General features: G+C 46.5%; 1 protein-coding gene across 9 annotated transcripts in view; it reads right to left on the bottom strand.

Annotated features, from left to right (window-relative positions):
- AUTS2 (activator of transcription and developmental regulator AUTS2) overlaps positions 1–27,458 on the bottom strand; it is a 771,159-nt gene that overhangs the window by 67,509 nt on the left and 676,192 nt on the right. The window lies entirely within an intron of this gene.

The raw sequence follows: 27,458 nt of genomic DNA, 5'->3' as shown, positions 1-27,458 counted from the left end.
ACCAGGGGCGCTGGAAGCGGCTCCGGAGGCCTGTCCATGAGGTGGTGCTGTTTGGCTGTGCTTCGCCGCCCTGCAGTGCAGATATTTCTTTGGAAAGATCCTATTTCATAAAGAAATGGGGTTTTTCTTCAACATTAGCTGCACAGACAGTGTATCTTTGTAGCCATTATCCAATACACTCCGACATTGATTCTGCCATGCAGAAGAGTCACGATTTCGAACCAGACAGCCTGGTCTTGGGAATTTCCAGAACTGCTGATTTCTTAATTAATTTTTAAAGTATTTTTGGGATCCCTGCTGTGTGAACATTCGATTTTTACCACCTTCAAAGCAGCGTTAATAACTTAGGTTAGTAATTTCATAAATTGCTCTTGCAAACTCTTTGAAAAATAAAGAGCTTGTCAGTATTTAGTATCAGTGCATTTTTCCACATCAGCTTTGCCTTCCTCAGAATAACTGATTCTTGACACCTCACTGTGTAAACTAATAAACCTTTTATTTGTGATCAAGCCACCTTTATCCAAGGAGGTTTTTCCCCCTTAATATTGTGTTAGAAGCTTGTTTCTATGCCAGGGTGCCAGTTCAGCTCTCCACCCGTATAAAAAGCTTTATTTCAGTTTCACACAAACCCATTGATCTCCCCCTTTCAGAAATTCCAACGGCACAAAACCAGGCAGGGAAGGAACGCTGAAAATGTTCATTTTGCAAACACCCCGAGCTCAAAAGCACCAAACCCTCAATTTCTGCCAGCTGTGTGCTGCTGTGTTTGGACACACACACACAAAACACACACAGGCACCTACAGCTCAAACTTCTCCCCGAAAAAGCACCCACAAAAAGCACTGAGCTGTTCAATTCCAAACCCATCCCCGCTGAGAAACAGGCTGCTCCTGGAAAATACAGGGAAAATGTGCTCGGGAGCAGAACACTGCAAACAGGGTTAAAATGTAACACTTGAGAAAGATTTTGATTTTTCCCTAGAAACTGTTCTCTTGCTGAATTCAGGAAAAATAATTGAAAACATTGGAAAGTGGGCTGTGGAGGTTTTTTGTTAAAGGGGAGGAATTTCTCAATTCAAAACCAGATGAAAATCACCAGACAATCAACACATACATTTGCTATCTTGACTGCACTAAAAACTTGGATGCAAAACTCTCGATAAATGAGTAGACATGGCTCAGACTGTGCACCACAGTGTAGGAATACACTGAAAAAATTTGTTTGCCCTCAAGTTAGTGACAGACAAGATTTCTATGATGAATTATTAAAAATAGCTTTATTCTTTTTTCAGACTTCTAGACAAATTTTTATGAGATTACTGCTGGCTTATTTGAAAGCCGAGCTGGTGCAATTTCGCCTCAACTAAATACCTTTTAAACACTGGATTTATTACCTAATGATTGATTTATTACGCAGTGATGACTTTCTCTAAATTAATTAAAATATGTGAATAATGCACAAATTGAAGAGATCAAGAAGGCCGTGTGCTTTAAAGAGTAGCCCAGTGTTAGTCCAACAAGAGGCTCAATGCTTTCCTACCCTTGCCAGTCAGCCTGCTTAAAAATAACCTTTCCCAGTGAATTTCAGCTGTTGTGTTCTCAAATGCAGCTTTTCTCTGAAGTCAAAACTCTCTGAACCAGTCCTTCTTTTTAGAAAGAAAATCCAGTATTAAAAAACCAAACAAACTTCTTACAGTTTCAGCTATTACTTTATTTTACTGTTTCAAAACAAAACAGCACAGGGAAGTTCCTTGTTTCCTATTTGCTTGATTTTCCCAAGCAGTACAAAGAGGAAAACACCAGTTTAAGAAGTTTGCTTTAATGCCAAGAGCAAACCAAGAGATTGTTTTTGAAGCCATGGTTTTTCAGGTGCAATCTCTTCCCGTGCTACTGCACACCCCGGTCACAAACAGTGCTGTGACACCTGAGGTGGCACACCTCGAACGAAACGCAGCCTGCCGGAGCACTGCTCTGGAGCAGCCTGGCAGATGATTATCCATGGAACATACTTCTAAAAAATGAATTATTTTACAAAGACAAAGCTCGTCCAAGAGTGAAGCTCATTTTGCATTACTGACCACACACAACCGAATGGAAGAGCAACTTGAACTAACCACACTGCCTGTGTTACCATGAAAATAACCCAAACGCCAGCTGGAGCAGCGAGATGAATTTGGCCTGCCTGTTTCCTTACTTAAAAATTGGGTTTTAAATACAAAATAGCAATTAGGGTGATGTACCGGAGATACAGAGGCAAATCTCTGCCAGCAGAACATGCAGTGTACCAATTTCCATACAACTATTATTTTTCCACAGCTGGGCAGTCACATCACGCAACAACACTCAAGGAACAAAAAACCCAACTGATTAAAAAACCCGCAACAACTCAGCACTACCCTAGAAGGCTGAAATTCGGTGCCTGGGCAGTGCTGACTAAACCCTGCTCCGCACTGACAGGGATCGGCGCAGATAACAAAGTGCCTTTATGTGCGCGGTGGCTGCGATGTGGAACCTGGATGCTCCAGCGGCGGAGAGGATCTCGGCTCTCCCTTCCCTTCTTCCACCAGGCAACTGCAACTCTTTCTGCGCTCCCCGTTAGCCCGATCTTCCCAGCTCTCACTTGAGCAGCGGATGAGCACTGTCTGCTGGCACCGTGACATTTGGGGACAGCACCGGGTTATCCGAGGTGCTCTGCCCGAGAAGCCGCCTCGGCTTCTCCATCACACAGCCGGAGCTGGTGACACACAGTTCCCTTCCTCGCACTCCGGCCGTTTTCCCTTACAAATCCCCTTGTTACCAAGCACAGCTTAATCCTTTTCACCGCGAAATGAAACAAGTCAGCAATCCCTGGGCTTAAAGAAAAAAAAAAAAACAACAAACCACACAGAAAAAAAAAAAAAAATACCCAAAGAGTATTTTTCCCTCACCAAGGAATGTGCTGCAGTTCGAGGGGATGTATGACTAAAATATTTCCTGTCCAGACAGCGCAGCCTGACTCACTGCTGGCGCGGCCGGCCCCGCCGCGGCACTTGCACCGGCCCCGCACCTGCCCGCGGAGCCGGCGCGGCCCCGCCGCTCCCTCCCGCCGGGGTTACCTGCAGTCCGGGCGCTCCGCGGGGCGGCCGGCCCGCGGCTCATGGCCGTGCGGCAGGGACGGGCGTGTGCGGCAACTGCGATCCGGCGCGGCTCTCAGCGTCCCGCGGCCAAACCCCAACTAATCCTCCGCGGGGAACCGCCTCCGCGGGCCGGCCGCGCGGGCCGCCGGGCGGGCATCTTTCCCGGGCCGCCGACCCCTTCCCCGCTCCCGCAAGATGGATCCCGGGAGGAGCGAGCGGAGCGCGGCGTGCGGGGAGCGCGGCGGGCGCGGAGCGGGCGCTACGCGAGCGGCAGCAGGACAAAGAAAACCATGTGCGGCGGCGGCGGCCGGGGACAGCGGCGGCACCTCCGGGTGCGGGGCGGTGCGGGGCGGTGCGGCCGCGGCGCCTCCTCCCTCCCTCCGCGGCTCCAGCGCCGGCGGCTGCGCGTCCCTTCCTTCGGCCGGCTTTTTGGGTTCTCTTCCGCTGTTTGCCGGGGCGTTTGGGGGGGCTGATTGTTTTTGTTTTGGTTAAAAAGTCATGCCCGTCCTCTCCCGAGCCAAAGCGGGCTCCCGCCGGGCGCCGTCCCTCCCGTCGCGGCCGCGCTCAGGTGAATTCCATGGGGGAGCGGCAGCGGCCCGGCCCCGGCTCCTCCGGCCCCGCCGAAAAGCCTCGCAAGCCTGTAATCCCCGCGGGCCGCTCCGCTCCGCGCCGGCCGGACCCCTCTCGCCGCCCGGCTCCGCTGCGCACTGCGCGGCGCTCCCGGAGCCGCCGCCGCCGCCCGCCGGCTCCGCCCTCCGCCGGCCCCGCCCCGCGCTCCGCCGGGGTCCCGCGGCGGGGGCGGCCCGGCCGGGCGGGGCAGGCTCCGCGGGAGCCGCGCTCCCTCCGCAGCGCGGCTCGGAGCAGCCGGCCCGAGCTGCCGGCCCCGAGCAGCCGCCCCGAGCTGCCGCCCCGAGCAGCCGCCCCGAGCAGCCGCCCCGAGCAGCCGCCCCGAGCAGCCGCCCCGAGCTGCGCGGAGCCTCCGGCAGCCGCTCCTCGGCGCGGTGCGAGGGACCCGTGGAGCCGGACAGGCGCCCCTGCCCCGGGATGGCGGCACACGCTCACGAACATCACTCTCTACAGCTCCGCGGGACGAAAACACGATCTTAAACATCGCATTGCATTTAGCAATTTTTTGGTTTAACGGAAATTTAATTTTCTTTTTCTTTCTTTCTTTTCTTTTCATTTTTTTTTTTTTTTAAGCAGGAAAAACCAGTGTCCCCAGCTGCAGGCAGGGTGACCTGCCCGGGAACCCGGCTGCTCGCTGAGCTGTGGTTTCTCTCTGAGCCCCCGTGCAGAGACTCTCCTGACTACTTCCAGCACTGAACATCATTGTCAAGGGGCAGTGGATTTCCCACTCGCTGCAGGTTTTCCTTAAGTGCACCGCACCATTAGTAATGGCCACCGCGAAAAATAAACGCACAGCTACGTGATGATATAAATGATTATTCACTGAAGCACAGCTCTCGGAGCCAAATGATGTTTCCTGGGAAGATGAGAGGCAGTTATGCACATTGGCACAGTAGCTGCATACGGTGAGATGTTTCCTGGGAAAGGGATAGGTGCTAAGAGGGGATTTACGGGCTTGCAAGACCATGCCCAGGGAGTGTTTTCAAGATTTCAAAACTGGAAATGGGTTTCAATCCCATACCGGGCTAGGAGTGCTAATGGAATTAAACTCCCGTGGGTTCCACTTGAATTTGAGCTAAATCCTCAGAAACAAGCTTGACAAGTCCTATTCACTCCAACTCCTATGGCAGAGCTCAGCCTGGAGGAGGTGATTCTCCTAAGGAGAAGGTGGGAACTACCCATACCAGCCAGAAAACAAGTGCAGAGCAAGAGCTGTGCGTGCCTGCTTGGCCTTACCTGAGCCAGGATTATAGTTATGTGCCCAAAATCCAGCAGCAGCTTGGAAAGATTCATGTATGTCCTGGCTTAGCTCCAAGCTCACCTCGGGACATGGGGTGACTGCCCTTCTCCTGGTCCTGGGGCACCGAGGTGGCTCTGAGCTCTCCCCCAGCAGTGACAGGGTGCAGGGGGCTGCAGTGGCTCCGGTGGCCCTGAGCAAATCCCATTGCATGTGAGGGGAAGGGGGAATCAGGATTTGACTGTCCACACAGGCACAAGTGAGGGGAAGGGAGAATTATGATCTGACTGTCCACACAAGCACAAGTGCCATAATTAAGAAAGAACGCCTACCAGTTACCCGTGTAGGACCACACAATTTTATGCAAATATTTCCCCTTCGTTCCTCATTCCATCACCATATGATCCATTTAAGAATCCATTTAAGTTTTCTCCTTCAGTGGCTTCTCCAAGATTCTTATCTGAGGTGCAGTCCCACTGACTGTGGTGGTTTCTGCTGGGACAGTGGGGTGGGAAGATGTACAAAGAACAACAATGCTACACAAGAGATGAACACACCCAGCACAGCTCTGGAGTCAGACCATGGCAACAGACACCACAGCGCTTTTGTGCCATGGCTGATCCAGGGTGGAAACACTTTGGTGAAACTGGGACAAGTGGTCTCCACTGGAAAATTAAAAAATTGTGGCCAACCTCAGATCCTGGTATGGCAATGGAAATGAGTTCTCCAGGACTGTCCACCTGAGTAGGTCATCCCCACATTTCCGAACCATAACTGAGCATGGACTTTGGCTGTTAAAACTTCCACAGGTTTTTACATCTAATAAATATGTATTTGTAGCTAATAAATAGGAACTGCAAAGATAATCCTGTGCTGCCAGAGAGGTGGTTTTCATCTCCTCTTAGAGACCCAACAGAAATGGTTCAGATCTGGTCTCTGGAATCAACAGAGGGCAGTGGCCAAAAGTCATTGCAGCCCATTGGACATGGATGTTGCTTGGATGTCCCCACCCATAAATAAATTGATAAAGGCATTAAGCTGGCAGAGTGTTCTCTGTACAATCAGCACTTGGGGACTCCATGGACCGAGGTGAGGCTGTACCTGAAAGAGGAAATAAATGCACAGTACCGAGGTGTGGCAGCTCATGCATTCTTTGAGCACCTTGGTCAAGACTTTCCACAACCTGACATGGTAAGAACAGTTCTAATTAAAGTCCTCACAAGACTTTAATTTGATACATTTAGCCTGGATTAAACAACAGGCTTGTCTGTACTGGATTTTTCCAATGTTAACCACATGCCACACCTGAAATCTCAGCGCACACAGAATCAGAAATGCATTTACCTGCCCATCTCCCTGCGGCTGTGAGGGTTTATTGGCAGGGCTCTGGGCCTCATTATGTTCATTATTCATGCCTTAGAGATAAATTGAGGACCTCTGTTTTCCTGCTACAAAATTACACATGGACAAAATGCATTGAGCAATTCTGAATGAGAAATTTGGAGTTCAGAAATTCACTCAAAGCCAAATTAAATCAAAGGGACCCCTCCTCAGTTCTGAATGAGAAATTTGGAGTTCAGAAATTCACTCAAAGCCAAATTAAATCAAAGGGACCCCTCCTCAATTCTGAATGAGAAATTTGGAGTTCAGAAATTCACTCAAAGCCAAATTAAATCAAAGGAACCCCTCCTTCCCACAGTGATTTGAATGCCTTTGGATCAAGCTTCCCCCATCCTGACAATATTTTCTGTGCTTTAGGTTATGCCTGGATAGATTTTTGAAACCTTCTGTCTCTTATCTATGTGGGACCTTGCCAGAAATTTTTTCATCTGTCTGTGGTCTCTGTCAGTGTCGACATTTGTTTCTGCCACAACAACAGCCAAATGAAGTGCATTGAACTTGGATCAAAAGTAATTTCAAGATCTTTCACTCTCTGGAAGAGGTTTTCAGATCCAAGTATTTTATTAAAATGACCTAAAGCTGCCCAGACAGCAGGCAGGGAAGCAGACATTCATTTCCAAGTCATAGAGTAATTCCAAAGAATTATCCATCGCTGGCACAAGAAGCAAACGAATATTGAAATTACAGCAGATTATATTGGATTAAATTATTTATGGCAAAACTCACCTCACCTGGAAGGCTCTGCAGCTTTTTTCCTGGCAACATGAAAAGTGGATATTCCAATTCTTTGGTATTCTGTCAAAGCCTGGAAACATTTATGTTTCCATTAAGTTGCTAACCTTCCCAGAAGACACCATGGTATCTGACTTTGGAGCACGGTTGCGGTGCCTTACAAAGCCCTCCATAATGCTTTGAAAACACACGAGATTTTGCCGATTACTGGGTAAGAGATGCAGGATCCTTTCCCCAAGAAAAGAATTTATGGAGCTGTGAACAGCAAGCCACGACACAATGTCCCACGCAGAAGGTGCTTAAATTCAGCACTGGGAGAGGTGCAGGAGAAGGACCTGCTCTCCTCAACAACAGCAAAATCACCACTGCTGTGGCCATAAAAAGGTCATGAGAGATGCCAGGAAAAGGAACTGGTGGTGAGAAGGGGTTCTGCTGGATTTGGGAGGATGTCTGGGGAAAGCACCAACATGCCCCATGACAGCAATGCTCCCTCAGCATTGCTCCAGCAGAGACAGGGCACTGGGAGAGGGGGACACAATCAGCAATGTCCCTTTCTGAGGGAACAGAGCTCTGCATGCAGAACATCCCTGGGTAAATCCCCATGTAAGTAGTGCTTTTCATTTGACAAAGCAGAAAACTTCTGCAGGAACATATTAATGACAGTGCAACTTTTTTATTATTTTTATTTTTCTGCAGCATTTGCAAAACTAAACCCCTTTGTAATCCCTTCCTTTATGCAGAACAGATTGCAGTTTTAAGCAGAGGCCCATAAACTGCAGGTTCAAAGAAACCTGAAACTGAATTAGCATAAAAGCTGGAATTCTCATTTAGAGGAACAGCAAGGCAACCGCTCTGCAGGCAGTTTTATGATTAGGGTTTCGAATGGAAACAAAGATAAAAACTGGGGCTCGGGGAACAATAGGGCTTCCCTATCCTTACAGCTTGGCCCTATAAAATACTAAGTGGTCTCCACTGCTTCCGAGGACAGAATTTAGCCCAGATTTGCACACCTGGGGAGGGTGGATAATTTTCTGAGCCCAGGCACTGTACCAAAGACAAACCCTAACTGCCCTACGTGTGTGAAGCCATTTCTCCCCCAGGTTTCTCTAAACAATGTGAAATCCTTCACATGAACACCACAGCCATCTTTCCTGCCCTTCAACCAACCACGAAGAGTGAGAATCCTGGCTGTAACTTTTCCATCAGAAAATGCCTGCATTTTATCTCTTCCTCTAAAACCCTTCCTGGGGTTTGAATTCCAAGTTACTACAGAGACCGTGGAGCGTTGGTTGGCTGGATGTAGCTCCTGGAGACCTCTCTGGGCTCTGAGCTGCTACCCACCCTGCAGTGTAACCAGGAACATAAGATCCTATCACTGGGTAAGAGAATAAAATATAAATTCTTCCCTATCCACCAGCACTTCTGTTGTGCACTTCATAAATGTACCACTTTCAAGCTGTGGCCATTATCCTCCCCTAATTTCTGCCTGCTAGCACATTCTGCAACTGAAGAAGTATTTAAAATTAATTTGTCTGTCAATATCTGGTACTGAATCACCTAATAAGAGAAATATTTTTCATTCTCTTCTTCTCAGTCAGAAGAAAAGACTTTCTTATCACCAAATAAAGCATCCATTATTGTGTGCTGTAATCCCATTCTGTCGTCCAGGTCATTTTTAATCCAGAAAATGCTGAATCAGCACCATAAACCAATCAAGTAATTTCTTTCATTTTCTAACATTCAAGCAAAATAATGAAAATCACATCTCATTTGATGAGAAGAATATATGACAGAAATCTCCTCTTCCAAGGATAATTTTCAAAGAGGTATGCCAAGGCAAGAAATACTGTTGCAAAAACATAGCTAATGTAGGGGCTCTTCTGCTGAACAGATAAATTCCATTTTTGACTGTCAGCTTGTATTTAGAAAGTAGACTATGAACAATAAATCTGTACCTTTAACCAGCTTCTAAACCATGCAAAGACATTAACTTGGCAAAAGAATGACCATTACTTTGACGAATGAAACATTCACCTAAAATATTCACGTATGAGATGATAACATCCAATTGATAACCAAAAAACACCCACCCCACTGCAGATTTAAATAACTGAGATGCATATGAGAGAAACCGAAGCATATACATAAGAGGAGTTATTATGGCACTGTTAGGAGAACCAACAAATGAAAAAAAAAAAGGCTTGATAAATATTTTCCATAACAAAACGCAATTGGTTTCAGTGGGATACAGCTCTGTTTCTCATTAGTTATCCTTCACTTGTCAGACAAGTTCCATATTTCACCGAAACCCGCTGAGTATTCTTTCTAGTTTGCTGGGGAAAGTGGCTATACATTTAGCACGTTCCCTTTATGCTGTGTGTTTTCACAGGTCTTTCTTTAAAACACACTGTACATGCTTTTGCTTCTTTCCCCCAGGATAGTGGGTTTCGACATCCAAGAGGAGTTTAAAAGCAGGTAACAAGTCATCACTTTTGAAGCTGCAGAGCAGCTGAAGAGGTGCAATAGCCCCAGCAGCCATTATCAGTGCCTGCCAGGGTGCCACGCTATCAAGTTATATGATAAAGCACTCAGCTGACACCAGAAAAATAATCATTCTCTCTCTCCTGCACCACCCCCTTTTTCACAAGGAGGCTTTTTACACTCATTAAATGCAACCTTATCTCTGAAAGACTGCAATCCTCAGCAAATGACAAGTGTGCCTAATCTCATTTTCTGACAAGCGATTCTGACAGCACCTTCCTTTTGATTTCTAAGACACGTAGCTAGACATATATTAATCTGTCAGTCATCGCCCCTAGGAAGGATGGAAAAAAGGAGAGACAGAGATGAACATTTGTGAATGTGAAGGGAACAAGGCAAGAAAGGACTAAGGGTCCTTTTCTGGCTATTTTAAGCAACTCAGCTGTGTTTCTCCACTCCTCCCACCCAAACATGGGACCCGAGTCACTCCTGTGCAGCACAGCCCTCAACCTACCTGTCTGCAAAATGCTAATATGCATTTTATTCCAGGTGTGAGTGTGGCCCAGCAGCTGTGGACTAGCAGCCAGCTGTGGGTGTATTTTCAGGTTTCCCCTGGTGCTGAATGCAGTTGGGCTCTCATTTCATTTCCCTGTGCCTCAACTTTCAGCATTGCATAAAACCCAAGTGTTATTGTCACCATGGCACATATTTTAGTTATAGACATGGGACTTCCCGATGCTGGTACTATAAAATGTAAAGCTTTAATTCCAAATTTACAGTTTATGAAATGTTCTGCAATAACACTTTTTTTTGCAGCAAGAAATGCTTTGTCATTGCAGGCAGTGAAGCCTGCCTGGCTTTGGTCGCTGGCCTGGCTGGCACATGTTGGCAGGTACAGGCAAAGACAGGTGGGATAAAAGCATCAAGATTGAAAGCATCAAATTGGTGTCAGATCTTAACAACTTTGTACGAATGCTCAAAGTGCTGTAAAATGAAAGCATTTCATACAATCTCACAGCCTGGCAAGGTGCAAACTGGAGAGGCTGAGCAACACCAACTCCAGGTGCACTTGGAAGCCAGGAAAGGTAGGATTTCCAAGAAATCCGGGATAGATAGAAGAAGATGCATTTAATACCTAAGGGCATTATGAGGCCCTGACAATGAGTGTGAATTGGGGCAGATTTATGTGGATTTGCTATTCAGCAAGTGTGCAAAATACAGAGCCTTTGTGCAGGATGTAAAATGTGCTAAGGGGGATGGCTTTACTGGAGGAGGGTAGATTTAGACAGGAAACCAGGAAGAAATTCTTCCCTGTGAAGGTGGTGAGGGGCTGAATGGATGGCCCAGAGCAGCTGTGGCTGATCCCTGGCAGTGCCCAAGGCCAGGCTGGAGGGGCTTGGGACAGTGGAAGGTGTTCCCATCCCATGGCAGGGGTGGCACTGGATGGGCTTTAAGCTCCCTTCCAACCCAACCCAACCCGTTCTGGGGTTCTCTGGTACACATTGGTGAGCACAGGGCTGTGAGATGGAAGGAGGCAGACCTACAGGTAGGTATAAAAGGGCAAATAAATGAGATTCTACAAATGGGACCCAAAGGAAGAACGTGATTAAGTGAGGTGGGAAGCAGTGTTCTTTATCTCACACAGACCTATTAGTTCTGCTCCTTATAAACCTGCCTTCTCCCTCTTAGCATGTGAGTCATATTCATATTTCTACCCACCAAATGCTAAATTAGAGTAAATTATACAGATTTACCTTCTAATATTTGCTCCCTGACCTGCCTGCACTTGTGGAGAGCCTCCCCAGCTGGCAGCATATCCTCCTGCCTGGGGACATCCCAGTGCCACAGCTCCAGCCTGGTCCAGATGGGATCCCTCAACTGAGAGCTCCCCTCCACCTCCCTTCCCTTCCTCTGTGTTATATTAACAGAAGAAACTTTATTGTTCATAATGGGATAAGAAAAAAAAAAAAGAAAAAAGAAATTAAAGCAAAGTACAAAGGGGTTCCAATGCAATGCTTTAAAGCAATGCCATTTTCATAGTAATATAGTCATTAAGTACTTGTTTGATGGTGCAAGAAAGTAGGCCAAGATCTTTGCTAATACATTTAATTAATCAATACCTGCACTAGAAGATGGGAACAATTAAAGTTTTTCTCCTCACTCAGACAAAGCAGCAGAAAGCTTGTGATCTACTTAAGGAGCTCGTCACTCAATGGGAAGATGAAAAGACTTCTTTAGTTTTACTTAAGAGCTGAAATCATGTTAATACTTGAGTGTTTAGGATCTGGCTCTCAAAAAGGCAGTAAATGAACAGTGGCAGGAAAGCTGCCTGCTGTCACTGAGTCCCCAGCCTCGTGTTTCCACCCTGATGTCATCATAATTGGGAAATCACAAATACATGCTGGAGTTCACTGAGCCTGAAATTATCACCAGGGATATTTCCTTCCAGAACACTTTGATAGCTGGGTCTGCTAGAAACACCCATCTACTGCTGATGGGCCTTGGAAGGGAAAATGTAAACCTGGCCCTGCACAGTTCAGATTTCTACTGGGTTTTCATTAATAAATTAATTTTTTTGGCTGCATCTCATCTTTGGGATGTAGAAAAGAAGGTGTAGGAAGAAAAAGTCACCTTCTCTGGGGAAAAGTGATGGGAGGAACCTGGGAAGTTCCCTGTGCAAACCTCTGGTTTAGGGAAGGAGAGATGTCTCATTTCACAACAATATGGGCATCACGTAAGAGAAAAATTGCCTAAAATCAGCCCAAAATGCAGCTGTCCTCAGGGGACCCCATCTCTGCCCCTGCAGCAGGGGCCATTATCATCTGAGGGATATCTCTATTCCAACTCTCGGGAAACACACCTTGGCCATCATCCTGGGGGTCCACAGGCTCCTGGTGTAGGCACATCTCCCCTCCACCAACTCACTCCACTGCTTACAAAAGCTTTTCATAGGGGTCTCATGGCACGAGGAACAGCAGGCAGAGGGGAGAAGAGGGTCCCTGCAGCCCAAGGCAGGACAATCAACAGGAGACAGAAGATGTGGTTGTTCCCCACTCCCCAGAGGAGGAACATCAATCAAGACCAGTGCAGGTAGTGCCAAAAACTGAAGGCTGCCCATTTTCCTCCACTGTTTGACCCTCTGGTGAGAGCAGAAGACCACCCAGGAACTCACAGCTTCCTCTGTGGAACCCATGGGTCCATCACACACAGGTGCTGACCTTACAGCAGGAGGGAAAGTGTTGTGTTGAAAACAAATTATTTCTTCATATAGTCATTAGCAGGAATATAAATGCAAATGACCTTATAATTTGTATCGTGAGAGCTATCAAGCTAATGCTGCAGCTAAAGGAGAAGATTCCTCCCTGGCTATCACTGGAGATGACTCAGGCCATAGAGCTGATCTCCTGTAAATTGCCTGCCTAGTTGCACTCAGTATTAAGCCCACCAGGCACTTTTGCTGTTTCTAATCCCCTTGTAAGAATGATGCAAGAGCCTTACTAATGCTTACACTGAGGCTTCCCAATTCTTCTGTGCATCCTCACCATGGATTGCAGGAATCTGCATTCAAAGCCCTGTGCAAGGCCAGCACACACACAACAAAAAAGGCAACAACAAAATAAGCAGATCAATTCTGCCCTAGTCCAACCTCCACAAATCAAAATCTCTCCAAAAGTCCTAGTCAAAAGGCCTTGGAAAAGAAAATCCTTCTGACACAATTTTCAGTAAGAAACAATTTTCAGTAGCTTGCCAAATGCTATTTTTCTTTCATTTAAGATTCTAACAAAACCTAACTTCTTTGTCTCTCAATCTTCCTTGATCTCCTTCACTTTTAGCTGTCACATAAAGTCAATTGGCTGCACCTCTCTGCTTGATAAAGACAAGCCAGCTGGTCTGATGTATCTTTAATGAGGAGGTAGGTAAAACACAGTCCAACAAGGTGCTGAACACTTTGACCCTAAGCTAGCAAAGAACTTAAATATCTGCTTAACTTTTAACAAAAATAAGTCCTTTTGAAGCTAATGGAGCTGCTCTGGCATTCAGACTTCAGCACCATTGTATAAATTTGGCTGGATAAGGGACAGAGCCTTTGCAAGGCTCAGTTACTGAGACAGCAAAACCAGCCAGAAACACACAGGTAACCTGGTGAAAGCCAGTACAGCTGAGTCACAGGCAAATTGGGGAGTCTATCAGTAATTAATGTCTCAGCTGTGTAATTACAGCTGCACAGAAGCCTGTGTTGTTGGAGCAGGCAGGGTTGTTCCTGTTCTAAGGTAATGTTCCATCAATGGGATGGAGCACCTGCAGGATCTGCAGGGATGGAGGCTTGGCCTCTGCTTCTAAATCACTGTTCGACCCTCCAAGAAGGAAAGGACAAATGCAAAATAAACAAATCCTAATGAATGATGGGGAGGTCATGAAGAGGAAGCTGAAAGACTAAAAATTATACAAAGCTGAGCTATTGTTGCTGAGGTGCAGTTAATCAACTGATCTATATCCAGCCTGGATTATTCCAGGCATTACTGGAGGAGGTGTGCCCTGAGAATCTAATAAAATATATGCAAGCTGTGATACAACTTTAACCTGCTTTCATAATACAGGGATGTTCTACTCCACACACACCTGTAAGAAAGGCTGCCAGATCTCATCACCATTAGTTATTAATCTATTTGTTCCTATAAAATTTTCCCATTTCCCCCTCCCTTTTCAGGAGTTTACTTTTTCTAAAGTGGAACTGATTTAAGGTAGGAAAAAAGCTGCAACATATCAAAACGTGAATGGGAAAATAGATAAGGAGATAATGTTTAACTGGGAAGGAAGAGTTACTTTAGAAATATTTTATATCATTTAAAAAGCACTGAGTACTATTTTATGCCTCTTTCTGAGGAATAAAAGTCATAGTTATGAGTCTAGGTGTACATATTTCAATAGAAAAGTGAGACTGCAACAGATACATAAAAACCCCTTTAAAAAGTAGCTCAGATAGATTCTTCATGAGTAAAACACTGGCAACCTGAATTTTAGTATCATTCTCAGCATTTCAGTGGAGCATTTTGTTCATCTGTAAAGTGCTCCAGAAAACAGAATATAGATCATTCCTACTCAGCCCTGTGTCATCTCCGCTGCAGCAGCTGCCCTGGGGCTGTGCCGTCCATCACTGGGGCTGGGACACGGAGCTGGCCAGCTTAGTGCCTCCAGCACTGTCAAATTTATAGAATGTGCCTCATGCTTGTGGTTATGGCCATTTATTTGGGGACTTTTAGCTGATCTGTAACTCGTTTCTGTGCGAACAACAAAAAATAAGATGTTCACCATTCCAGGTTCTGTCTATACAACATTACATAATATGAGAATGAAGTATTTTTCCTTAGCAGCACGTTGCAATATTATGGTGTGAGCCTCTTTGTATCACCCAGGACATAGACAGAGAAGAAGGTTATAAAAAGCTGCCTGAGCTGGTTTTATTTTAAGAGGCCTTCAGACCAAAGGCCTGGTCTCTGCCTTGGGCCTGGCAGGGAGGCTCCGAGAAGTCACCGGGGCTCCCTATTAAAATACTGTTAGCACAGACAAGAGTTTTGGTCTTCTTTTTAGTTCAAACGTCGTCTGGGAGAGACAAAGAAACAAAGTGCTTGGGTCAGTGGAAATTTCTGACAAAGGCTTTTCTTCCTGGCACACACAGGGACAACCCCACCAACTGTGTGGGGTTTGTCCCCCCCGAAGTGACAAGGCAAAGGTCCTGATTAAAGGGACACAAAAGATGGCCCAGGACTTCAAAGCCAGCACACTGCTGGCCAGCGGGGAGGTCCCTTTCTTCCCCTGTCTCTCCTTTTAACTCCAGCTCCTGCTGGCTGTGGAGGGGCTTCTAATTGCATTTCACAGGGCCCGAACAAAACGTGGTCTTGTCTTCCACACAGCAGCGACCCCGGAGGACGTGGAGATGATGTGAGGCTTCAGAGCAGGAACAAAAAGAGATTCATCATGTCAGCAGGCTGTGCAGAGGCGATGCTGAGGCTTCTGCAAGATCATTTGCATGCTGCCTTGTTTCTAGAGGCGAGCTGGCAGCAGTGGGTTTTCTCAGAAGTGGTGTGGCCAAGCCTCCTCCTGACAGCTTTCAATGTGGGGCATCTGCAAACCCAAGCTTTGGGCCAGGGTTTGACCTGATCTGCAGCACCAGTGGAAAGCCAGACACAGCTGAAGGTGGCTGCTGTGAACAGCAGAGATCTCCTTTGGGCTGCAGAGGAAGAACCTCTGCCCATTGATCCGGGTCTGCAGGTGGAGACGTTCTTTGGCAAATTGGGATCTTGACCAAATGGTACCCAGGCTAATTTAAACAGCCTAATTAAAATGCTTTCAGTGAGTCCAGAGCTATGGAAGACAAGGTTTGGCTGAAGCCAGATAGATTAGTTGGAAGTATAGGAAAGTGGAGTTGCTTGGGGATGTGGGATGCGAAGAAAGCCTCAGGCCAGGTGTTCCACAGCCAGAGATGGGGCAGGATTCAAATCAAGCACAGAATTACACTGGAATCCACCACTTGACCACCTTACCTTCTGAAAAGCCCAAAAGACCAAACAAATTCTGGACTAGTATGGATGAACAAAACACCATCTCATCCCAAAATAACACAAGTCAACAAAGTGCTATCCCTTTAATGTCTGATAGTTCCTCTTTTCCGCTTCCCTAATGAGATTGGCTTCCTTATTCTTTTCCTTTTGCATTCAAATTTCAATCTGCAGTGAATTTTCCACATTACAGGATGAACTATATATCTATTTTTCCACATTGCACAGCTCTAGATCCAACACAATACATCTAAATCCCAAGAAGTAGAGTTTATTCCATGTGCTCATGCCAGTGGAAGCTGGTGCTGCTGAGCCTGAGCTTTCTCCATGGATGCTCAGGAAGAGAATTAGACCTGGAATGAGGTTAGTTAGTCACTGCTGATTCATCATGCATTTGAGATTTGGATTAACAAACCATTCATCCCCCAGTTCTTGTGTGCAAGCCCCTGTTTCCACCAGGAGTAGGGTTTTTTTTATTTATTTACTAACTGACAATAGTGGAAAGCCTCATATTCACGTCCGAATTATAATAAATGCATTATAAATGAGTAAGTAGGAAACAGAAAGGAAATGATGTTTTACTTTTAAATGCTAATTATGGAGCCCTGGTGCAGTTAATGTGTAGGGTGTTCTGTCAATTTTTAATGTTTATGCCAAGTGTAGTCTTCAATTTAACATGAGCTTTTAATCCTTTGAGTACTAAATTGCCTTTTAATGCTTGCAGCACAACATTGTGTTTGCACAAAGTCAAGACTGAAAAAATGAATTTACTACAAGATATGTGCATGTATGAAGGGGGGAGGAAGTACAAAGGACAAGATTTTTTTCTTAATGATGTTGTTGGAACTGTACAAGAGGAAAGAACTGCTTTCAGGATGTACCTGGCAATTCTTTGCAGTGGCAAGAGGCTGCTGCTGATTTAGAATCTCTGTTGAAGAATTTTCAGAGAGCTCTTTCAGGTTCCAACAATTTATCCAACAACTACACAAAAAACTTATCGTTTGCACCCATAAAGTAAACTTGGAGGCAAACATGATGGAAGGAATTACCATAGAGAGGAACCTGCATAGTCAGTAAGACAAAGTACCTCTGAAGAGATGGAGTTTTTCAGGTGACAGAATTGCAAAGAGTAAGGTTGTTCTGGAAAAGATCAACTATAAGGTAGTTTTCTGGCTTGGTTTGGTTTTGTCTTTTCAGCTGGTGGGAGGTAACAGGCCCCAGGTAATTCCTAGCTCTCAGGGGGCTTCTGTCAGTACCATGGCTGTGGCACAACCCCAGGCTGAAGATGGTCATCCCAGCCCAACACAGCTTCCCCTTCCCACTCTGCCCCCAGAAACCTCAGCACAGGCAGAGATGGCTCAGGAGCCACCCTGGGGAGGGTCCATCCTCACAGCCAGCAGGACAGCTACAGCCCTGCACACTCCCAGGGTGGCCTGGCCTGCTCCCACAGCAGCACCACTGGGATTTGGCCAACTGGACACAGCCCAGCCCCACCTGCCCCACACTGCCCCTCCCTGCACGTAGGAGAGTTAGAGCAGCTTGTGAGGCTAATCCCTATTTATCTCCTTGCTGAACAGACTTTTTAAAATGACACTGTTCACATGCTTAAAGCTCCAAATTTGACTTTCCTTGACAGCAGCCATCTCAGGAATCCCAATGAGGTTTATTTTTGGCAGTGGAGCCTTCACAGAATTGGCTTTGCTGCGTGTGCAGCTCACAGCGCGCCGGTGCAGCTCTGCAGAGGAGGAGACCTGGGCACCTGAGGATTTGGTACATCCCAGGGATGTACCCTCAGCTTTGCTACCAGCTTAGACCCACAGGGCTAAAACTAATTAATTGAAAACTCTCTTTGCTTTTTCTCTTCCCCTGCATTTCCACCATCCCTAAGATACTGGAAGGTTGGAAGGCACCTTAAAGCCCATCCTGTTCCAGCCCTACCATGGCAGGGACACCTCCACTGTCCCAGGCTGCTCCCAGCCCTGTCCAGCCTGGCCTTGGGCACTGCCAGGGATCCAGTGGCAGCCACAGCTGCTCTGGGCACCCTCTGCCACGGCCTCCCCACCCACACACCCACACATGGAACAATTTCTTCCTAATATCCAATTCAAACCGCTCCTTCTTCAGTTTAAAGCCATTCCACTTTGTGCTATCACTGCAAGAAATCCCTCTTCAACTTTCCTGTAGGCTACAAGTATTTTAAAATATTTTTCCTTCTCCCTCATCCTCACTTCCCATGTGTTCTAACAAAATTTATGCTGCCCACTTCAATAATTTGGTGTTCTGGGAAGAAGCACTCTTTGCTTAACCCATCAGAGGGAAGAGCAGTGAGAAAGAACCAGAAATACAAACAGGGTCCATTGTTTTATGATTAAATAATACAGTTTTAAAATGTGACTGAAAAGGGAAACTTAGCTAATGAAAGGCAGAGTTTGAGCTAATGAATTACCACAGGTAGACAGGTAATATTTAGACATTACTTTTGAAAAAACTGCAGTTGAAATTAATCTACAGGCCTTGTGCTAGAAACTCACACACTGAATTTAAGCACAGAAAGTCTTGCACATAAACATAGAATCACAGGATCATTAACATTAGAAAAGACCAAAACACCACCATACTTTAAAGACTGATAAAGGAAAATCCATACTTTAAAGAATCAAATATATGTCGTTATTTGCTCAATGGCTTTGATCTGGTGATTTAATTTAGGCAGATAAAACTGAGTTAGATGCCAATTTTAAAAGCCTGGTCTTCAAATACTGGACTCACATTTTGGGAAGCGAGGGACAGATCAGAACACACAGCCAGGGAAGGCACATCCCTGCAGCAGCACAAAGCCTCTGGAGCATCACCACGTGCGTGGCTCCAGAAGGACATGGCAGCACAGAACTGCTCCAGGCAAATATTCCACACATATAAATATTCCTGTACGAGGCTTGGATCTTCAACAGGAGAGTTGGAAAAAATAAACCCATCTGACGTTCCCCCCCTTGCACAGCCCCCTAAATATCCTAGGCTAGCTCAGAGGTCCTAGGCTGTGAGGGGAGGAATATCAGGAGATGGCAAAGATTCCCAAAAGAGGCTCTTACCCCAGATACGTTGGTTCAGCTCTCTTTATTCTGTGGTGTCCAAAGGCAAAAGAGAACAAACAGGAAATGTCAGGGGTCTGTACAGACCTTGGACAGGGTGGGCTTCCCTGGCTCTCCAACAGCCCCGCTGGGGCAGGAAGGAGGGTCCAGGGTTATCTGATCAGAGTCACAGGGTCCCAGGGAAGGGGACACAGAGTGCCCATGAGCTCACTGTAACACCCATCCTTTTGCATGAGATGGGTATAAGAAGAAGGCTGGGGTTTGGCTGGTGGGACACTCTGGAGCTGGTGGTGGTGGCAGTGGGGACAGGGACACACAGATGTCCTGGCACACAGTTCTGCAGGTGAGTGAAGGCAGGAACCCCACTGCCACAAACCACCTACCAATTGTTATGTTTTTTCAAATAAGACAGGAACAAAGTCTTTTGTATTTGAAGCATATTTTGAATTGCCTGACATTTCCAAGCCTCTTTTCCAAGCTTCTTTCTTATACTATTTTTTCTCCCCTCACCCAGGTTTTTTAATCCTCACATTCAGAGCTGAATTTTTCTTTTTTCCTTTCCATGCCATCGAGGTGAAGAGTGTCTATTTTAGATCTTGTTCATTAATGTATCGAGGCATCTTACTTTGTATTACTTCCATATCTTGATGTTATCTAAAGCTTTTTATATAGTAAGAGAGAAATTACAAGGTTTATAATTTCCCTCATACATGTAACAAAAATGATAAAGCGTGAAATTGCAGAGCTGTGACTGATTTTCTATAAAAGTTCAACAATTTCCAGCAGGCTACAGCTGAGCTGGGGTTGAATTTGCTCTGTGCCTTTAGGTCTTGGTGATGTTCATCTGTGTGTGTACGTGCATGTCATTATAAACTTGGATATGAGTCAAATAGGTGTCAGAGGAGGCCATGGAGACGCTCTGAGGGCTGGGGCCCCTCTGCTTTGGAGCCAGGCTGGCAGAGCTGGGGGTGCTCCCCTGGAGAGGAGAAGCTCCAGGGAGAGCTCAGAGCCCTTTCCAGAGGCTAAAGGGGCTCCAGGAGAGCTGGAGAGGGACTGGGGACAAGGGATGGAGGAATAGGACACAAGGAATGGTCAAATGGACAGAGGGCAGGGATGGATGGGATGTTGGGAATTAGGAATTGTTCCTGGGAGGGTGGGCAGCCCTGGCACAGGTGCCCAGAGCAGCTGTGGCTGCCCCTGGATCCCTGGCAGTGCCCAAGGCCAGGCTGGACAGGGCTGGGAGCAGCCTGGGACGGTGGGAGGGGTCCCTGCCCATGGGGGGGGGGTGGAATGGGATGAGGCTTTACAGATCCTTCCAACCCAAACCATCCTGTAACTCTGATTCTATAAATAAATCGCACTTGGGTGAAAACCAACATTAAACCACCAGATAAAACTCTTCTGAGAGGATGCAGCATGTCTGCAGCAGATTTGGAATTACACTGCAATTCTGTAAAACACCAGACAGCTCTTTTATAGGTATTTTAAGCAGATGAAAGAAGGGATTCAGTTTACCCACATCTGCAAAATCCTGCTTGGGGGAATAAACACTCAGCAAGAAACTTCTCATTCTTTGTGCACCTGCCTAGGGCAAAAGCACCACAATACTGGCTTTACTCCTGGGCTTTTGAACACATCTTGCTTTTGACCAGGCTACAGATACAGCAGCCCTAAATTGCTGCTTAGACCTCCTTGGAGAGTATCCAAGTCCCACACTGTGCTCTTGGAGTCATGGAAATGAAGAAAGCTCAGCACATCCGAGGATCTGGTGAGATCAAGCCAAAGTGACTCCAAGAACAATAACTCAGGTTTTGGACTGACCAGACACAACCAGCCTCTTCAAATGTGTCACTAATGACAAGGGCCCAACCCTTGTGTTCTTCTGAAGCCCAGGTGAAATGAAATCTCTCTCATTAGTCATCATTCACCCAGTTTCTTCTACACTGCTCGTGTCAGATAATTAGAAATGCCTTGGTAGTGCCAGGATCCCCATCCCCCATGTCCAGGGCATCCTGAGGTCAGCCCTGTGTTCACCAAAGCTGCAGCAGCCCAATGCCTCTGTTCCTGGGCTTGTTGGCAGTGCTGATGAGGCCTTGCAGCTCACAGGAGTCAGCTACAGAGTGGAAAGGAATATTTCAAGTGTGGCATTTGTCTGTGAAACCAGGTTCCTCTCCCTAAGCCAGATTTCAGGGAATACATCAGTGTCACATTGCCTTGGCTCACACCCACCTCCCAAGTGCCTTAAATATCCAAGTCTATTGAGTTAACTGTTCCTGTCATTCATCCCTACAGCACACTAGACAATGGTCACCCTTTAAAAGAAAAGAATTTTAAAATAGGCGTGAATTTAAAAGATTTAATATGAAATATAAAGCACTTTCGCCACAATGTTTAACTGGCTACATTATGCAGTGACAAGGGTGACTTGGTCTAGAGACAGATTTGAAATATTGGACAGCACAGCTGCTCTTGTCCAAGAGCTTCCCCATGCCACATCAGCTCCTGTCACACACACATCCACCCCTGCACGCCGCTCAGCCGTGGCCCAGCACAGACACCCATGGAAGTGTTGGGAATTTGGCTTCACAAAGTGCCAGGGGAGGTCCAGGACTCCTGGACCAGCTGGCTGCTGTCCCACATCCTATCACACCTTTGAGGTATTCCCTTCCCTTCACTGTGGTCCAGGGGGCTGGAAGAGCCCCAGAAAGGCTGGAGAAGCCACGGAAGCCCTGCCTGGCAATGGCACACACCACTCCAGCTCTACTAGCTCACAAATCCATCCTTATTTAAATATATGCATGTGCAAATATTTTTAGAAAGTTTCAAGCATGTACTCCAGCATGGCAGCAGCTTCCAAAAGCAGTGGATTTCACTAAATCATTTCTACTGCCCGAGTTTTAAATACAGGATAAATATTGCACACATGAACTCCAGCAGCACTCCAAGGCACTCCAGCACGTGGGACTGTGCATGGCCATGATGTGACCCTGCTGGCACTGCTGGAGACTTGTCATCCACCAGCTTGTCTTAGTGACTAATAAGGGAACTCAAATCATGTTATAACAGGTTTTGATTTCCTTAATTTTAGACCAAATGTGGAAATCAGGTGAGCTCAGGAAAGCTAAGTGGCATATGATGCTTGGAAAGGAGGTGGAAACCCAAACTCCCCTTGTACCAGTCTTGCACATAAACTGGAAGTCTGTAACTTTCCTTAAAAATGTATAATTGAGAAATTCCAGTGTTGTTTTTTTATGTTATTGCATTGCCTAAGAGCTTTTCCTACAAACTTGGGTCCTGGGTGTCTAAAACAACATCTCTGTCTCAGAGCTGTATATTACACACACTGAGACATTCATTGCCTAGCTGAATCCAGCCTAATGCACTGCATTTATTTCCTAAAAGCATTCAGAGGAGAAATGAAAGGGCAAACAAAATAAACCCCAATGTTACTTAGGAATTAAATACACATAGTTTTTACTACTTGGTATTTTCCTTCTTTGCAATTCATAAAAAGCCAGCCAGGGAGGCAGAAGTTTCCTCACTCCTAATGATAGGTGAAGGCTGGCCCCTGCCTCGGTGACCCTGCAGAAACTGCCCGTGTGTGTGGGACCTGGAGTCATCATCCCCCCTGCCCAGCTCTCACACCTCTTGTTCAGCTCTCTCCTGTGCTAATCTCTCCCTGCTCAGCTCCAGATAACACAATGCATTCCCTCTTCTCCTTTCTGAGCTTATTTGCAGACGTAGCCATCCATAAGAAGCTTTAAATGTGTATTACACTCCAGGAAAAACCCCTGTGGCCCACCAAGTCGTGGGCTGGAAAACCAGTTTAGATTCGCAGAGAAGCTGGTATTGAAATCCTTGAGGACATAGCATTCCCCTGCCATGCGTGTAAAGCCCTGTGAATAATAAAGGAGCCCTGGTAATTTTGCTAAAAAATGAAATTCTATCATTTCTGCAGAATAAACAAAAACAAACCAATGCATTAGCTATGCAGTACTTCTCAGCACCACAGTTTGAATGCATCATTAAAGACAGATTTTACCCATGAAAAGTGTTTTTAAAAAGTAATAAATACACAAAACTTTACATATACTTTTCATTTCATTCCTATATCCTCTCTGTGGGAGGTGGACTCAGATTAAGTTGGTATAGCCAATTCCTCCAGCTGCAGGAAGCTGGAGCCCTATTTCTTACAGCTCACACATTGTATGCTGTGCTCTAAACTAGATCCTACCTGGTGCCATGAAATCGGAAAGTTTAAATCTATGATATCCACTGATATTAGAAATGAAAGTAAGTAAAGAGCAGCTAGAATGTAATCTTACTGTCATCAACATCAAGTTCATATTCCCTTTTCCAGGTCTAAGTACTCAGCAAGGACAATTCTCTGATTTTTCTCTCCTGAAAAAGCTGATTTACTGCAGGATTCAGCTGGAATCCTCTTTGCTCAAAACTAAGATGGCTTTATTAGCGACACGAGAAGCTGTTTTTGAAGAAAGAGAACACCACTAAAAAAGCGAATGTGCAAATTGCTGTGGACAACATCTTTGCTGGCCCAGTCTTGACAAAGCAGTGTTGCCTTGGCCCTCTTCCAGTTAAGGAACTATCACCACAGATTTGAGGAAGGACCAAACTGCAGCTTGGTGTCCCAGCTGCTGCTGTGGTGCTGCTCTAAGGAAGGCAAACCAGCCCTCACACCCGAATGCATCCTTAAGGAGGGGAAAAAGAGATGTACCTGTGGATACCAGACCCCTCAAGGACATTAAACAAGTAAACAGCAGCTACAGCCAACAAGATATGGACAAGCCTCCTTGCAGCCTCCTCCAGTGACAGAACCAGAGTTCCTAAGGCTGCTTAGCACTTTTGGTTGTATCTCAAAAATCCTATAAAATAAAGGGATAGAGTCTTCTCTCTGGCATAGAGCTTTAAATTATAAGTGATTCCTCCAAATGCCGGCATTGCTCTGGTGGAAATGAGACACGCAATGTTCCACTGGGCACTGCATCCAAAAGATACTGCTCCAGTAATTCACAGACTACATGGCAGGCATTGTCCAGGTCACTGCAACAGTGCCAGCCTTGAAAAACACGGAGTGACAGAGGACAGCTGTGAAAGATCTGCCCCCGTGGCACGGCCACCGAGTGCCCCGGCGAGGGCTCAGCCCTGGCGGGGGCTGTCAGCAACACCCTGGAGCCAAGTGCCCGAATTCCTGGAACACACAGCTCCAGCAAAGGATACTGCAAGGTCACCAATAAAAGACAAGTCCTAAGGGGAATATTCAGGAGCAGCTCCTCGGCTGGTGGCTGCTTCCCGCTGCGGAATGTCACTCACATGGAAAGTCATGATGCCTTGATAGGCTTCACAATCCCCATCAGTTCTTCAGCTGCTTGGCTAATCAGATATTATTACCTCCTTTGTGTTTTCTTTCCCAGCCCTTTCTCTCTCTTTCCCTGGCAAGGTTGCTGTAAAAGGACTCAGTAATGATTCCTATCTAAATATTTCACTTGGAATACAAAGGTCTGTATTTTGCATACTGTGGAACTACTGTTGCTTTGTCTTTTGAAAAAAAAAAAAAAAAATCTCCCCAGGCTTCTTAGAATAAATACTGATAATTGTACCCAGCCTCAACAGAGCATATTGTAAATTAAACTACACGACACTGGATTCAAAGGCAGTGATTGTCCAGGTGGGACTTCAGCAACCCCAAATCCTGAAGGTTTGGGAACCTCCCTTTCAGGCTTGAGGCTACTCCAAATTCTTCTGTGCCACACAGACACCCTGGCAGCACAACTGGAACCAGAGGTCAGTGCTGTGACTCCTAGTCCTGCAGGGTCACCTCTTCACTGGGGATCTCCCTCTGCACACAGAATGAAAGGCACATTTACCTTCATTTTACAAACATTTGGCCTTCTATAGACATTATCTGGCACATTCACATTAAATTTCTTGGGGGAAGATGCAGCTCAGTGCTAAAAGCTGTAGAAAATCTCACTTTTCATCTAACTCTTGTTTTCCTTGTGTGCAGAACGCCAAGATTTCAACTTTGCCTAAATTTGAGGAGATTAAATTTTGGGCAAATTGTTATGATTCATATTTTCTCCCCATTCCCTATGAAGACAGACCTGTTGCCTCTAGTCTTCTGCAAAGGACAGCTCCCAGGGCTTTAACCCTCCTCTCCCAGGCCCAAAGTGAACCTTCACCACCCAACAACCTCCCCTTGATGAGCAGACATCCAGCTCCGCAAAACCCTTAAAACAGTCCCTGGAGCAGGGGCCTCACTAATTCCTGCAGCTCCCTGGGCTGTGTGTGGGGACACAGGCCATCAGCAGCAGCCCTGTCCTTCCCCATAGCCCTGTCCCTTCCACAGACCCCTGTCCTTCCCCACACCCCTGTCCCTTCCCCACATCCCTGACCCTTCCCCACATCCCTGTCCCTTCCACACATCCCTGTCCTTCCCCACATCCCTGTCCCTTCCACATATCCCTGTCCCTTCCCCACATCCCTGTCCTTCCCCACATCCCTGTCCCTTCCCCACATCCCTGTCCCTTCCCCACATCCCTGTCCCTTCCCCACATCTCTGTCCTTCCCCACATCCCTGTCCTTCCCCACATCCCTGTCCTTCCCCACAGCCCCAAACAAAGGCAGCCTTTTCTCAGCAGGACGTGTTAGCTCGGGCACACTGCCACAGCTTCGCAGCTTCTGCAGGTAACTGGATGCAGTGTAGACATGCCTAATGTGGTTTCATATGGAAATGAGTGGTAAATTATTAATATTAATAACATCTATAAACAACTGGTGACAACTTCAAGTGGCTTATTGTGTTATACGTACAAGGCATCTGTTCATTATCATTTACAAGACACTCCTGATACACACAACAATTTACCCGAGGATCCGGGCAGACGTTTCCACTCTGAATTTCTGCCTCCAAGCCCAAGGTGCTCCCAGCTCCCAGAGTGGTGCTGGAATGCTCTGAGTCCATGCTGGAGAGCGAGCCCCGGGGCAGGGATCCCTCAGCACACGTGGCGCCGGCGGGGACAGCTCGGAGCAGCTCCTTCACCTTCAGATCCTGCTGTTCCCTAAGGTCGCAGCGATTGCATCAGTGGAAATTTGTCTCATTCCGAGAGGGCCTAGACGCCTGGAAGCTATTACGTGTCTGTGTGATGGTTTAAGCCCAAAGGAAACTTCCTACAGCCCAGCTGTAACCCACGGGACGAGGCTGGGACAGGGGAGAGGCAAACGGGGCTGTGAGCACGGGATTCTGCAAGGCACCGCTGTGAGTTTATCATGTCAAAGACGGACTAAGCCGTGATGTTACAATTTTTCTGTCAAGGACAGTGATAAAAAACTCTCCTCACTCCAAGCTCTGGGATTTACGGCATAGGTTTCCAACCTCCAGAGGCTAATTATTTCCAGTCATCCTGCAGTGCACCCTGGGCAATGCTTTATGAAGTTAGCTTCATGTGGCTGAACACCCCTTACTTCACTGGCCTCTTGCTGTCATGATGCAAAGACGGACTAGTACTTCATGTAGCAATTTTTAAATAGAAGTGGATGATTTTTCAAGTAATTATTAGCAAAAACGTCAAACAGAAAGGCAGAGGCTGGCTATCCTACTGAGAGGAACCACTGAGGCAGAAAATATGTGCCAGAGCATGGAGTGGGAGCTGCACCAAGCTTGCTGTCAGACAATGCTCTTTATCAAACCGGGAACACAACACCAGGCTGCTCATAATGCCTCCTTTAATGAGGCGGCCGAGCTGCCATGCTCGGCTGTATTCGAATAAACACAGTGGCTTTTCAGCAACTGATTTTAATCTCATTTCCTGATCTGAGAAGGCCTTGGGAAACACAAGACTTTTAAAAAATTGTTTTTTAATTGTTGTTGGCAACTTCATCTACTACCTTCAAAGGACGAGTTAATGGTATCTAAACAGAGAACAGTGACACCGCAGTGAGTGCTCCTCTCTCTCGCAAAGACCAAGTCTCAAATTACCAGATGTTTTCTTTGTCTTTTGGGAAATAAAGGAAAAAAAAACCTCAAGACCTTCCTTGAAGGCAGCCAGGTGCATGACAGCATAGGCTGGAGCCCAGCACTGTGGCAGGAGCAGCCTGGAAGTGGAGCATTACAAAGGCCACCAGAGCCCACAGCTGCCCTGCCCTCCTTTAGAACAGGCACTCCCAGGAGTGTGAGCAATGCCACGCTGGACATTACTTCG

The sequence above is a fragment of the Lonchura striata genome, chromosome 19 (assembly GCF_050655825.1).
Source record: "Lonchura striata isolate lonStrDom1 chromosome 19, ASM5065582v1, whole genome shotgun sequence".
NCBI classification, from domain to species: domain Eukaryota; kingdom Metazoa; phylum Chordata; class Aves; order Passeriformes; family Estrildidae; genus Lonchura; species Lonchura striata.
The sequence above is the reverse complement of the archived record's forward strand: the minus strand, read 5'-3'. Positions and strand labels throughout refer to the sequence as shown.